This window comes from Eucalyptus grandis, chromosome 1, assembly GCF_016545825.1.
Source record: "Eucalyptus grandis isolate ANBG69807.140 chromosome 1, ASM1654582v1, whole genome shotgun sequence".
NCBI classification, from domain to species: domain Eukaryota; kingdom Viridiplantae; phylum Streptophyta; class Magnoliopsida; order Myrtales; family Myrtaceae; genus Eucalyptus; species Eucalyptus grandis.
In genome coordinates this window covers 49303684-49319168 of record NC_052612.1, presented here as the reverse complement: position 1 = coordinate 49319168, position 15485 = coordinate 49303684, and the positions used below count along the sequence as shown (strand labels likewise).

The window sequence follows — 15485 nt, the reverse complement described above, 5'->3', positions numbered from 1 at the left end:
TTTAGTGGGCGATGTCAAAATCTCATATAAATTTGGAGCATATATTATAAGTGTAACATGCATAAACATTTAGTGGGACAGGTAGTGGATCGCCTAAATTTGCACCACCTACAAATCATTGAAAATTGTCCACGATTTCATCTGACTTCATCACCTTTGACAAGTTTCTATCGACCAAACTGTCGACTTGTCGCTTGAACATTTCTTTTTTGTGTTGATGAAAACCAAATTGGTAATGAAACGAAGAACTCAAGGATAGCAACCATTCAACAAATGATAAAGCCTAACCTCAATGCGTGCAGTTCCTCTCTTGCATTGGCCGAAAGAGACCTCAAAATAGGATGTGTGGGGGAGACGGTGCAAGAATAGAAATTGATCACATCATGGTTAACAATGTACTAAAATTGTGATTATATTAACTTATTAAACACGTCAATTTTGTGAAAAAAATAATAACTTTAATTGCTAAATCTCATCTCAAAATGCTATTTGCATTGTAGTCTCACGTTCGGATTGGATTGGCCAAATTCGACTTATCGAATTCGACATGCTATGCTAGGGATATTTGTATTGCCTATTTAATGAACACAATCGTGTGTTATGGTTGAACTTTCCCGAAAATGATTAATGAAACGTGTTAGTTTTGAATTGATCAATATGCCCTTAAGTTAATGCTAACATCGACATGGAAACGTGATCATGAATTGACACTCTTGTCATTTCACATCACAATTATGACATTGATCAAAAGAAGTGTGAGATAGTGATATAAATGGTGCTTGAACTTTGGTTAAATGCGCAATGTGATATTTAAACTTTTAATTTATTCAATGTAATTCATAAACTTGTAGCCTAACATGCAAAGCGACTCTTAAATTTTTAATTAGTTCGACATGATAATGAGACCTTTAATATATGCTTAATTTAATCCCAAAATTATATGAAAATATTCAATATAATTTTTCTATTAATTTAAGTTAAGGGATAACATTGAATATCATCGTATAGTTCGGCATCACATTGAACAAATTGAAATTTTACGGACCATATTGTACATTTGGTCACAGTTCAAGGACCATACTAAGCAAATTAAAAATGGATAGATCATATTGCACATTGAATTAAAATTCAAAGACAATTTGTGTCATTTCCCCCTCCCCCAAAAAAAAAAAAAATTCCCCTTCTAACACGGCCCAAAACATTCCTCCGAAGCCCGACCCAAAACGTTCCCCACAAAGCCCGGCCCACAGCTAAAAACCCTGTGGGTTAACGACTGGCGTCGGGCGATGGCCGAGACCGACCGACGAAGGGATGAGCAAAGAAAGATGCGCAAAGCAGCAAACGTCTCCTCTCCGTTGGCTTTGGAGTGACTTCCCTGTCGCCTCTCCACTCCCACTTTCTCCTCCTCCTCCTCCTCCACCATTTTCAAGGCCTCATTTCCATCTCCCGATTCCGAATTGCATTGCCCTCCCCGGTGCCTGAGCGCCGCAACTACCTCAGGTCTCTCTCTCTCTCTCTCTCTTCCGGCAGTCGTTTGTCCTGGTTCACCAATGCGTTTCGTTTCGTTTCGTTTCGTTTCGCCGGCCGGTCGCGGTTCGCCTTCATCGATGCTGCACGGTCGGAGGAGCGCGCGTCGATAACGGCCCTTCGATTCTCGATTCCCTTTTGTGCGCGCGTGGCGTTCTCTCTTGAGTCGCCGGTTGCTTCAATGGAGGACGGATTTGGAGGCTAGTTTTTTTTTTTTTTTTTTTTTTTAATTCCTTAATGTAGGTTCTTAGTTCGGACTAGATTGGTTCGTGTTAACGAGAAGCGCTTCCGGAGATGGGAGGGGCATGCGCACGGGTTAGATTGTAGGAACGGCGGTCGTTCTTAGGGAACTAGTGCAATTCGCTGTTCGGTTCGAGCTATCTCCTGTTCTTTTCGACTTTGAGTAGAGGACGTTAAAGGTCATTGGAATTAAAGCCAGTTGCTTGTCTCCTGTAATGCTCGATTCTCTGGAGAGGACTGTCTTTTGTAATTTCTGGTGAATTGTGTGTGCTGATAACTTCGCTGATGAGATTATTCTTGCTCCGTCGTTAATTTTCTGCCATCTTTACACAGGTATCTGCTGAAAATCTGTATTTGGCCAATTTCAACTTCCAGCCTCTCCGTCCGTTGAATTTGGGAGGAAACTTCCTGGCCACCTTAACATATCCAGGGCATCCTTCTACCCATTCAGACATGTCGACCTGTTTATCGACAAATCTCGCACCGTCGGTTGGTGGAAACCGTAAGGGGGTGTTGAATTTAAGAGGAGGCAGAGTGTTGGTGGAGAATCGGTGGTTTGAAGTGAAGTCCGGGAAGATGATTGGAACAAAGAATAATTTTCTGGGTGCCAACATGAGGTCTGTTCTGCCTCAAATTATGTGTTCGACCAACTCTCATAGTGTTAGCACATATCAAAGTAAAGATCCCTTTCTGAATTCACACCCTGAAGTTGCCATGCTTAGAGGGAATAAAGGCGAGGGAAATAACACAGCAAACAAACAGAATGATGGTTTGGGTGGAAATGTGGTGGAAAGCTTAAGAGACACATCCAACCAAAGTAATCACAGTGAAGCTAAGATCAAGGTTATAGGAGTTGGAGGTGGTGGGTCAAATGCAGTCAATCGCATGATAGAAAGTGCTATGAAGGGCGTGGAGTTTTGGATCGTGAACACAGATATCCAAGCCATGAGAATGTCTCCTGTGTTTCCTGATAATCGTTTGCAGATTGGTCAAGAGCTGACTAGAGGTCTTGGAGCAGGGGGAACCCTGAAATTGGCATGAATGCTGCCAAAGAAAGCAAAGAAGCAATAGAAGAGGCACTTTATGGCTCAGATATGGTCTTTGTCACGGTAGGTTGTACTTTACATGGTAATCTATCTTTCAGCTTGCAGTTTCAGTTCCAATCTACTATAGATAGTATATGCTGAGTGTTTTCAAATTGTCATTTAAATTTTCTCCCCTGCTGTTTCTTTCTGTTGAGGACTTATAAAGTGGCTCTAAATGTTGCATCCTGATTCATAAATGGTGATGAACTTTATATATAGAGCTATTAAATGTTATCTCCATTCATTGAAGAACCATCTCCGTTGATGTATCTAGGACCCAGGTCTTTGATATGCCAATATTATGGTGGTTATCAATCATCACTTGAAACATAATTTTGTGTGGAACTACCTTGACCTTAGTGCTAAATAATTACTTTAAAGATATGGTTGATTTGGATGGCGATGCACATAGAGAGTGATAATATGGATGGACTAATCTGCTACTTAGCATAGTTGACGTCCTGTTGTGCCTTTTGCTTATTCATCTTCATCGAGGATTGATTTATCCTCCATTGTACCTTTCATGGTGATTAGGAACAGTGTTGCAACAATGATATCCACTTCAATTAAATATCATTAGTCAATGGCCCATATTGTAAAGTAGATGTTTATTTGATTTCCTTGTTCCTTAATTATCGTGTGCAGGCTGGAATGGGTGGAGGAACCGGCACTGGGGGTGCTCCTATAATTGCAGGAGTAGCAAAATCAATGGGTATATTGACCGTTGGTATTGTGACAACCCCATTTTCTTTGAAGGACGAAAGCGAACTGTTCAAGCCCAGGAAGGAATAGCATCTCTGAGAGACAATGTGGACACTTTGATTGTTATTCCCAACGACAAGTTGTTGACTGCAGTTTCGCCATCGACCCCGGTCACAGAAGCATTTAATCTGGCTGATGACATTCTTAGGCAAGGCGTTCGGGAATCTCTGACATAATCACGGTATAGACTACTACCACCTCTTTTGAGGACTCTTTAGTTTCTCTTCTTTTTGTAATGCACTGGAAAAATGGAAGTTTCAAAAGAAATACAGACAGTTTGGGATTATAGGTTGAGTTACAGCCACTGCATGATGAGATGCTTTTTGGAAGCTCTTTAATAATTAGGGCGAAATTCCTTCTTTCAAGACTCAGTGTCACTTAGATGAAGCATACTAGCAAGACGAGAAGAGAGATATGCCAAGAGCTGTCAATGTTCATGATGTGCTTGATGCTTCAAGCCTCATTTTTCTTGAAAAGACATACTGAATATGAACCCTTATATTCAGATCTCCTTCTAAACACATATTAAGGAGTCAGATCAATGATTCCTCTTCTGATTTTGGTCCCTGTTATTGAGAAGTTTGAAAAGTCCTTTCATGCTAAAGGTTGTGGCAAGAATACTTTGTTTAGTATTTTGGGCTCTGATACAACTTATTAGAGGTAGAAGAAGAAAATTGTATAAGACAATCAACATGCGCACATGCCAAGTTATGTCAAATTATGCGGAACATATCTCTGTCTTGCAATTACTATACACATTGCATATTTATTGTATAAAACTACATTTAGCTGTTACACTGCTCACTCTCACCACAAGTAAATACATAGAACAATGTGCTCTTGCAAATTGACCCTTTCTACTTTTTATTTTCTTGGACACTCTCAGATATTTCTGATTCGAATCTCTCTGTAGCTCAGTACAAAGATCATGCGAAGGCTGGTAATCATAAATTGCTTCTCTGACCCTGGTGCACAAGAAGCAGCACAAAGATATTGTTATAGCCACTAACGCGGAGCATTTACATTTTCACAATTTCCTTCTTTTAATCTTGGATGGCTAGAAACTAAACTTAATTCCTCTTTCCCCAAGGTTGTATATGCTCATCTTCATTCTATAGCTAAGTTAAGCATTGCTTTGTTGGTGTTGACTTTGGTCATCCTAAGCCTCCATTCACCAGGACTTCGTTTGTCCTCCACTGTGATTTGGTCGAATCAACAGTTCTTTTTGCAAACCTTTGCATCATCCATTTCAGATGATGAACTAATGTTTTCGTTGAAATTATCACTCTTATGGACTGGCGTAGTTGTTTTACTCTATATGATGCTGAATCATCTTACATGCAGATACCGGGGCTGGTCAATGTTGATTTTGCTGATGTGCGGGCTATAATGGCTAATGCAGGATCTTCATTAATGGGGATAGGGACTGCAACAGGTAGTATTCAACTTAGCTATCTAAAAGTTTTTGACTTATTCTTTCAGAGATTATTCTCAAGAAGATAGTAAAGTTCTTAGAACTAGGATGACACAAAAGCTCAAAGTTGACTATATTACTTTCATATGCAAGACAGATACCCTTTTTCATGAAGCATAAGCTTCATTTGACCATAGAATATGTAATCTGCATGAAGCACTACTGAAGCAATATATCTGCCCATGTTGTGAAGCCATATATATCCATAAAATGGATGACATATTTTACAATATAATCCAAGAATTAATTGCTAAGAAAGAAAATACAGACTTTTTAATGCAATGCGGTTCTGACCGATGGCTAGTTTTGCTGATTGCCAAGAATCAATAGGAAGATCTTAAGATATGCCGAGCATGATTCCAAACAAATCCATATTATACCGGATGTGTCTTGTTGTGAGTAGAACTGCACTTAGTTATGAAACCGGGGGGTCTTTGAATTTAAATTAAAAACTTTCCCTTAAACCCGAAAAAAACAAAAAAAAATGGTGCAGCCAACTATCTTAGCTATATATTGTTTTGTGCAATACAAACTTGAAGTAGAGACTCATGTGTAATTTGCATGCAAAGCATATTAGAATTAAGTGATAGATGGCCTCATCATCCTATCCTCATGTGCACAAGAGCTCCACATGGACTCTCTTACCGTTCTAGCAAAATTGTATATGATAATGGAACTTGTCGTGTATAAATGAAAATGAAAAAGAATGATTTTCTTTTCGTGGGTGTCATTTAATAAAGCCACTTCTGCTTTCTCGATTAACTCATTAATATTCTTGGGTGTCATCTTCTTTTTTTTGTCAGGGAAGACAAGGGCAAGAGATGCTGCATTAAATGCCATCCAATCTCCATTACTTGATATTGGTATTGAGAGGGCTACTGGAATAGTTTGGAACATAACTGGTGGAAGCGACCTGACCTTGTTTGAGGTATTCCCCTACCATCTTAGTTTGAGGCATTCCCCTTGCTTTTCTATCCTCAACCCTGGCTCTTCAGGCCACAAGGACACTTAAATATATGAGTCACATTATCTGGCAATTTGTTATTATTGACTTTCAATTTTATTTTATTTTATTTTTGTGAGAAAGCTTATCTGGAAATGCAATGTTTTTCTGTCCCCAATATGATTCATTTATTTTTCTGCTGCTAATTAAGCCTTTCAGTAGGTGTTATAAGTGACAGACTTCTGCTAAATTTCTTTACTAGCAAGAGCAATATGCTTGATAACGAGACGCTTCTACTTTCATTTTCCAAGGCACAGTGCAAAGCATGGTCAGTAGCAGCATAAAGAAATTATAAGATGAAGTCAACTGTTCTATCTGGGCTGTATGCATCATGAATGAAGGATTAGCCGCAGTTTGGGCTTTTTGATTCTTGGGTCTATCCAACTGATGAAGGTTGGGTGCATCCAAGTCTCTAGCTCAGTGATAACTTGGTTGCAATGGCCCTATTAGTATATCTTTTTCCAAAATGCCCAAGTCTCTCTTTTCTTTCGTTGCAAGAAAAATTGGAAAGTTGGGCCCTCATTGAGCAACAATTTGGTCCCTTGATCTTTTTGATGCTGTAGAATACTCGCTTGCTAAATCTTGATCTTGACTTTCCCTTGTCCTGTTGCTTATGTGGCCATCATACAGGTCAATGCTGCTGCTGAGGTCATATATGACCTAGTGGATCCAACGGCCAATCTGATATTTGGAGCAGTGATTGATCCATCACTGTCTGGCCAGGTAAGGGCATTTCGGGGACTATTTTGTTGAGCACTAATAGAGAGGCATTATTACGAAGATATGCTTACAGAAAGCAAATTTATGGTAAACATTCCACTTAGGCACAATAGTGGCTAACGGTGCACTTATCTTGTTCTTTGGAGTGACATCCAAAGGTATTATTATCCCTAGAACTGGTAAACCGTGCATGTATGTCATTAATAAGATCACAAACAGGTTCGTCCCTTCCCCATTTTTCTTGTAACTTATGCTTTTGCTGCCTGAATGTATTCCACAGAAGCAAAGTATGATTGGTCATTCTTGCTTGCAATCAGATGTCAATGAAGAGAAGAATACTTTCTGATGGGACATTTGTCTTGTTTTGCATCAGGTCAGCATTACCTTAATTGCAACTGGATTCAAACGCCAAGAAGAAAGCGAAGGAAGGTCGCTTCAGGTTTCTACCTTCCTCCCCAACCATCTAATCCCTGAAGATTTTGCTCCTTTTATCTTCTTGTATCTCCATTTGTGTGCTTGTTTGTTATGCATGTTTGCTTTGGTACTGAAGCCGAATCGTTTCTTTGAAAATACAGTCAGGCCAGATACAAGGAGATGGACTAAATAGGCGGCCCTCTTCATATGGTGAAGGCACTTCAGTGGAAATCCCTGAGTTCCTAAAGAAGAAGGGGCGATCACGCTTTCCGAGAGCTTGATCTTATTAGGATGTGTTTATATTACCACAAAAAAGTTGCCTCCTTTGCGATTTCCGCTTCTTACCTTTCAGGAGAGGTTTAAGTTTTGTAAATCGTGTATAGTTCTTACGTGACTTGAGGTTTTGTTTGAGATGTAGCCAAATGTTGGTAGTATTTCGTTTTCTATAGGTATTAGAGTTGCCTTTTGTTCTATCTGGACGGCCATCGGATGATATAGTATGGTGCAGCTTTTGGCCGTCACATGTTTGAGCTGCATCAACACGTTTGAAAGTCTTAGGGTTGGCTACAGTTTGTTAGCCTTAACTACTTGTCAGTATATTCATCCAAAAGTTAGCTTATCTTATTTCTTTGGATGAAAGAGATAGACTATTGTACTTTGATCGTGGAGATGGTCATCTGCCGTTGTGGGCTATTGGCATCTGATAAATGGCGTGGTGACAAACTCTAGAACTCTGAGCTTGGGGTTGTTTCGCCATGTTAGAAGTTTATATCGGGCGATAGGGTGCGCTTGGATAACCTCTTGCGAGTTTCAGGCTTCAGCTGCATATATCGCACGTGCCATTTCGAGTGTGTAATGATGATTCGTGGGCTGTAGACGTATTCGATGTTGAGTGAGGGTAGTAGTTATGGAGTCCATAAGTTACATGGGGATGCAACGATAATGGGGGAATGCATCGATGGTTTTCCGAGTCTTCCTCACTTTCACTTCTCACCATTTACATGACCAGACTTTGATATCCATAATTTTTCTTTTCCCAATTAAGGGAACGTGCAAATATTTCTCGAGACTGTTTCGTACATTTTTATCTATCCATATTTATGTCGGCACGTCATCGGCAAGCATTTTGCTGCTGAGTATATTTGATAGAGGACCTTGGTTAATGAAGTGGATGGCCGCTCTCCTCTTTTTAGCCCGACCCTTCGCAAGGTGGTTGCAGTTGATTTTCTTACTTTCCTAATGCCTGTGGAGCACCTTGACTCACTAGATGTTCAATTTTCTCATGCTGTATCTCCACAGAAGCATAGACAAAAGTAGTGGTGGAAGCGTTTCGGTTATTGTCGCGACCTAATTTTTTGGCTAATGGATTGCTAATGGATTGTTAAGTCTAAACTTAACTCGGGCTCTCCCAAGCCCATATCAATTTGCGACTTAAGTTTAAATTCTTAACATGCAAATATATTTTATTTAGGAGTCGTCACTAATTTATTTTTTGGTGGGTCGATTAGAAACCCAAGTAAAAATAACGGGAGAATTATTTTACTCCTACGAATCAGAGATTTATGAGTTCGGGGATTTGGTTACGCTAGATTTCTCTAACGCCCTTTCGGTACATTTCTCTTTTATTTTGAAAAAAGTGTTTGGTAGGCAATTTGAATTGATTTTAAATCTATTTTCCTAACATGTGAGGCGATCATGCGAGTGCGCAAACCACCAATTTAACACCCAATAAAGCAATAAATAAATTGCATGACTTACCTCATAGCAACGAAAGCACTTGCGTTGTTAGATCAGAATTCACATCAACAACCCTAGATATGATTTCTAATTAATACGCAATTTCTTCTCTCTTTTTTTTCACATATTTAATGATAATCATGCAATGCATGTTACTAATCTAAGATGATATGGTATGGCAATATGACCTAAGCTATAGCTATATGACATGAGTAGAATAGTTTCTAAAGAAATGTAACAATTAAATATGCAATCTAAATTAACCTAATGACTTAATTTTAATGACGGACAATTTCTAATTAAATGAACCTAACAACAATCACTAAATGACGTGCATTTCATGAACTTAATTCTATATGACATGCACATGATTTTTTCTTAATAAGCATGCAATCTATCCTAATATGCAATGACGTGCAAATAATGCCTTGATTCTAATTTTTTCTTTTCTATTATGAAATTCGAAATTTAAAATTGCCAAATAATTAAACGTGCAATTTAAATTAATGAGAAGAAAATCCTAAATTAATGTTTTTGGTCTTTTTATTTAAGAAATTCGAAATAAATTTCCTATCCTAAACATGCGACATAACCTTAAAACGAGTAATATCCTAACAGGCATTTAACCTAACTCAAATAAATATTTTTGGGTTTTTCTTTTATGGGAGCAATCAAATAGAGGCATCAAGAAAGCATGGCACCAAATCAAGGAAGATATCATCCATATCCATTTAATTTAGAGAAATAAATTGATGAATCGTATCTCGCGCATGAGATCGAATTGGCCAATTTTTAACAAAAATCACGAATCGTATCTCGAGCGTGAGATCGGATTGGCAATTTTTCCGTGCGATCGCGAGTCGTATTTCGAGTGTGAAATCGGACTATCAATCATGTGCACGTTGTGAAATTAAGGAATAAATCCCTAACTTAAAAAAGATTTTCTAGAAAATTTGGATTGGATGCATCATCGGAAGATTTGAATTTGAACGCAATATCAACAAATTAAGTAAGGAAATTATCAAATTAAATTTGGATAATATCTTTACCTATTTCGTAATATTGTTCTCAAATTTGGACTCATCGGATGATGGGACCAGCGATGGCTCGTGGTGGATGATGCTGGAACCGATGCGGCGGCCGCTGGATTGGACTGAAATCGTCGCAACGAACTACTCAACAAATCTGGGAAAACAATGGAGCGGGCTAGACTTGCGCCAGGTGGTGTCTGCGATTAATGGAGATCGTGGCTGTGTGTGGCAATGCATTAAACATATAATAACCACATCAAGAAAGTGAAACCATGAGAAAACCAGAAAACTCTTCTTCTCTTATTTTTAGGGGTTCACATGAGCATGATATGTGTCCCTTGTACGTGACTATAGAGAAAGAAAAGTGGAATTTTTATTGAGAATTGATAACTCCCTTGATAGCTTGATGATCCCCTCGGTTTACGCCTGAAGTTGGTCTCAGTGCGGCAGCAGCTTTGTCGATGAGGAATCACGGTGATGGTGTCACATGCGGGCCGACGATGGGATTCTCATTACGGGCTGCTCGGCGAAGCCTGCTGGTCTAGTAATTCTCGGCTATGGAGGAACAACTCACTGTGGGGACTTCTCAATGGAGGTGGTGAGCACGCACAAGCATGGGCTGACGGTGAGGAGGATGCTCAGATGTTCACCGAGATAGTCTCACAGCGAACCTGCAAAATAAAGAACGATTTTGCTGCGGGAAGCCACCAAACTGGTCTCATCTCGACAACGGCAGCAATGTCATGGCTCACGGCACGGTAAAAACTCGGTGCTGCTCATTCGAGAACCTGCAAAATAGAAAGAGATTCGCTGTAGTGAAAGGGAAGAGCTCGGCTAAGAGGGGGCCGTCGCGGTGCAGGTATAGCGTGGATGTCTAGCAACGACGATGATGGCTAGTGGATCTCGGAGGCAGTGATGGAGCGATCTCGGAATTGGGACCCAAAGAGCAGAAAGAAAGAACTCTCTATTGGATCCTCCACTCTTATCTATTCTCTCAACGTGTGGCCGTGTGTATCAATATGTTGGCCTCCAAAACTTCGTGATTGTTGATCACCGCCAGACGAGGGGTGTATGCTGCTACTTTATCATCGGAGAGGATCGCGACAAAGCTGGCCGTTGTCAATGCAATGGAGGATTGGCAGCAAGGTCGGCGTCGAGGCACGGCCACGAACTTGAGAAATTCATGGCCGTGAAGGGGTTTCAACCGTGACTTGTTCAGCTCTCGCGAACGTGCCCTCTCTCAATCGTCCCTTCTCACTTGTGTCTCTCTATGCTCTCAGAATTGTGGCCATCCATCGCCCCCCATTTGTCTATAGTGCGCCCATCTTTTATAGGTCAAGGACGTGACCGAAATTTCCCGGCCTATAATTTATTTATTTCCTTTCTTTTTTGCTCCAATGGACGCACAAAATCCTGTCTGTGAGCATCCATGATATATATTGAAATTCCTTTTCCTTCCTCACCCTTGCGTATCATGCATTTGTAAGCCAATTTTCTTTATTTCCTGTTTCTTTTCTTTTCCAGCTCACATATGAAATCTACCATGAAATATTTCTTGTCTTGAAACATTGAATAAATCACTCAAGATATGCCCCACGTGCGATATCCCTCTTGATATTTCATCCTTAAACTTCCAATCTTCAGTAAAATATATCGCTTAATGTATAAATCACGTGAATATATGATATATTTACCGAATATTAGAAGAATAATATGAATCATTTATGAAAATACCGAATTGTCAACTCGTAAAATTGAAGCTCATCCGCCGATGATCATATGCAAAAGTGATAAACAAATTAATAAGTGCAACTAAAATTATATGCTATGTAATTAATATTTTTCAGAGATAAAATTAACCCATAATTTTTTAATGTAATAAATGACTAAACGGGTCGCCAAAATTTAGGTGTCAACAGTTATCTTCCCTTAAAACTGATTGGTGGCGAAAATTTAGATGTGCTAACGCCTCCGATCCAGCCAACTGAAGGCAAAAGATACAACAGGAAAGTCCTTGCCGGTAACATGTATAAATTGTCCCCTAAAAGTTTCAACAAAGGTGTCGATCTGAGATGCCACTCTTCTATGTTATACCATGTTCCTACCTCTAAACGAAGCATTGGGATCAACGTATGTCTCTGAGGGTAACAGCTTAGGATTATTTTTATATATGCAGCTTGTATAACCTTTTTTTTTTTTTTTTTTTTTTATAACAAAATTTACATTTATTACCTATATTGATGGTGATGGAGGTGAGTTATGTAAGAGTGCGTTTGGGAGAACAAGTTTTGCTTTTTTTTTATTCTATTTCTAGGAATAATTTCTTAGTATTTAAAGACGTTTGGTAATTGCCCAAAAATTTTTATTCTCAAAATAGAAATGCATTTCGTAGAACTCTTAATTTTTTTTGTTTCTTTGAAATTTTTAATACTTTTATTATATTTTATTTTTCTTTTCCTTATCTCTTTTTCTTCCTCCTTCTTTGTGATCGGTTGCTGGCCACAATAGCAGCGGTGGCGGCGGTCAACAATGATTGGTGATCGGCTGGGAGGAAAAGAAGAGAGAAGGAGAAAAGAGAAAAAAAAAAGAAAAAGAAAACTAGATTGAGATTAATTTCAAATTGTTCTCGGAAACAAAAAAATAACTTTTTTAGTTTTAAATCTATTCCCGAACAAAAAAAATTATTTGTTTTGTTTTTGCTCTCAGATGAAAGAAAAAAGAATCAATTAACAAATAGAACCTAAGACACGAGTTACACATACTGCAAAATGGACCATGGGGCAAGTGAATGAACATTGTTTCTTTCCAGCCCCTATTCGCTGACATTTCTCACTCATGCGTTAGATGCTCACGAGAATTCAGGTTTTTTAATGAAGTTAGCATTGTGCTATCCAATTTTCATCCCTCCGTCGGAGGGCCCTTGACACTCACCTCGCTAGCCTGCACTCTTGGTGCAGCCAGTTGACATCCACTGGCATTTTATGTTGCATTGGTAGCGTTTTGTTCAAAAATTGTTCTCTAAAACAGAAATATAAAATATTATTTCTGTTCTAGGGAATAATTTTTAATGAAAGAACACGTTTGTAATTGCACAAAATTTCCGTTCCTAGAATAGAAAAATAACAGAAAGACGTTTGGTAAACTTGTATAATTTTTTTTGTTTCTTTTAATTTTTTAATATTTTTATTTTATTTTTCCTTTTTTTCCTCTTTCTTTTTCTTTCTTTCTTCCTTTTGGCCGGTCATTAGCCCAAATCCGAGAGGCCGAGCCTCGCCGGGCCATCGGCCTGGCCGACGGCGTGGCCCAACGAGAGGTCACCCTCATCGAGGGCGGCGACGCTCCGATGAGGTCATCGACCTCAATGGCCGGTCCAACCATGGCCAAGGTCGGCAACCGGCCAAAGAAAAAAGAAATGTTTCTTGGAAGTGTTCCTAGGAACAAGAAACAAGTTTTTTCTACTTCTTATTTATGTTCCAAATCTGTCTTTCCTGAAACAAAAGTTTAAACAAACGCGTTTCTGTTTTTTCTTCTTATTCGCCAGAACAAAATAACAAAAATTTGTGTTCTGAGGAACAAAAACAAATTTAAACAAACAGCCCTTCACTTGTGAGTAAGGGCAAGAGTCGCATCCTCGGGCAATGGTAGCTTTGTGATTAAGCATGTACCTTCACTAGAAGTTGCTCGAGCATGGGTCGTGCCTCTTGAGCCCCCTCGAGGTCACTTAGGGCGCGTTTGGTAACGTTTTTGTTTTGGGGAACAATTTTTTAATAGAAATGATTTTTTTTTGTTCTCTTAAACAATTTCTAAGTATATTTTTCTGGTTGTGCATGAATGAATCTTTATCAAAAAAAAAAAATTTCTAAGTATAAGAACGCGTTTGGTAATCTGCAAAATTTTTTACTACGAATAGAAATTCGTTTAGTAAACTTGTATAGTTTTGATATTTCTTTTAGTTTTCAATATTTTTCATTATATTTTTCCTTTTTTTCTTTTATTTTCCTTCTTTCTCTTTGTGGCCGGTTGTCGGCCATGGTAGCGGCAGCGATTTGCTAGGCGAGCTCACCGGAGCCTCGCTAGGCCACCGCGAGGCTCACTTGGTCACCAAGGCCACCGGCGAGGCTCAAACTCGCTCAGGCAGTGTGAGGTCGGCCTTGCCCTAGCTGGCGAGGCCGAGCCTCGCGCCGCCGGCGAGGCTCGGCTTCTGGAGGTCACGATGCTCCGGCGAGTCGTTGGCCCTTGTCTGGCGATCGCCGGCATCGGTCATGGCCAAGGCAGTGATTGGTAAAAGGAAGAAGAAGAAGAAAATAAAGAGAAGAAAAAAAGAGGAGAGAGAAAAATTGTTTGTCAGAATTATTCTGGGAACAAGAAACAACTTTTTCCACCTTTTGTTTCTGTTTCAAATTTGTTCTTGGGAACAAAAATTTTACCAAACTCGTTTTTGTTCTTTTTTTGTTCTCCTAACAAAATAATAAAAAAATTTGTTATGAGGAACGGAAACAAAAATAAACAAACAAGCCCTTATTGGTATGCTTTGGAACCAAGTTGATTGTCACATACGAAGCAAATCAAATTGATTATAGGGATAGAACTCAGTTCGATTCAAAAGGTATAACGGCTTAATTGAACGAAATTAGAGATTCGCAGGGGCCAATGTAGGACTATATTTCACACTTTTCGCTAGACTAAGATTTTCCATGGACGAGGGGATGAAAATTTAAAAATAGTAGCGCAATGGCCCTCAGTAGAGGTGTCAAAATGGGTACACAACCCATTTATGAACCCATTTGCTTAAATAGGTCCTTAATGGGTTAGTCTTATTTCCCAAGGCACCCATGATGGGATTTTAAAAATAAAATGACTAAAATTATGGGTCTTAAATGGGTCTATTTTGTACTTATTTAAGACCCATTTACCAACCCAATAAAAATAACTCACGATGTAGTCTACCCTACTAGAGGCGATAAAATTATAATTATTTTTTTTCATTTTATTTTTTTCCTTTCTTTTTCCTCTGGTGGCTGGCGTGGTGATGGCGGCGACGTGCGAGAGCTCGATGAGACTCGAACTCGCCGGCATCGGCCCTGCCGGGTGAGCTCAAGCTCACACCCCGATCTAGCGAGCGAAGCCTCGTTAATGTCCTGGCGAGGCTCGAGCACATCGGCGTCGGTGAGGCTTGAGCCTTGCCGATCCGGTGAGCTCGAAGCTCGCCTTCGTGGCCGGCTAATGACCGTTATTTTTATTTTAAAAATAAAATTAAAAAAATCGATTTTTAAAAATAATTATTTAAAAATTATAAAAATTATCCATTAAATTTGCATTGTATAAAAATATTTTAATAATACAATTTTTTTAGAAAAAATAATATATATAATTAAATGAGTCAAATGTGGATCAAATATAAATCAGAATGAGTATGAATTTAAAAATTTTTGTATTAATAAATAGATCATAAACATATTAAATGAGTTAATTTTGGTGAATCGTTTATGAAA

At 39.0% G+C, this 15485-nt stretch overlaps 1 pseudogene; it reads left to right on the top strand.

Annotated features, from left to right (window-relative positions):
• The first annotated feature begins 1322 nt into the window (after window positions 1-1322).
• LOC120290951 lies at window positions 1323-7864 on the top strand (annotated as a pseudogene).
• Window positions 7865-15485: the final 7621 nt, after the last annotated feature.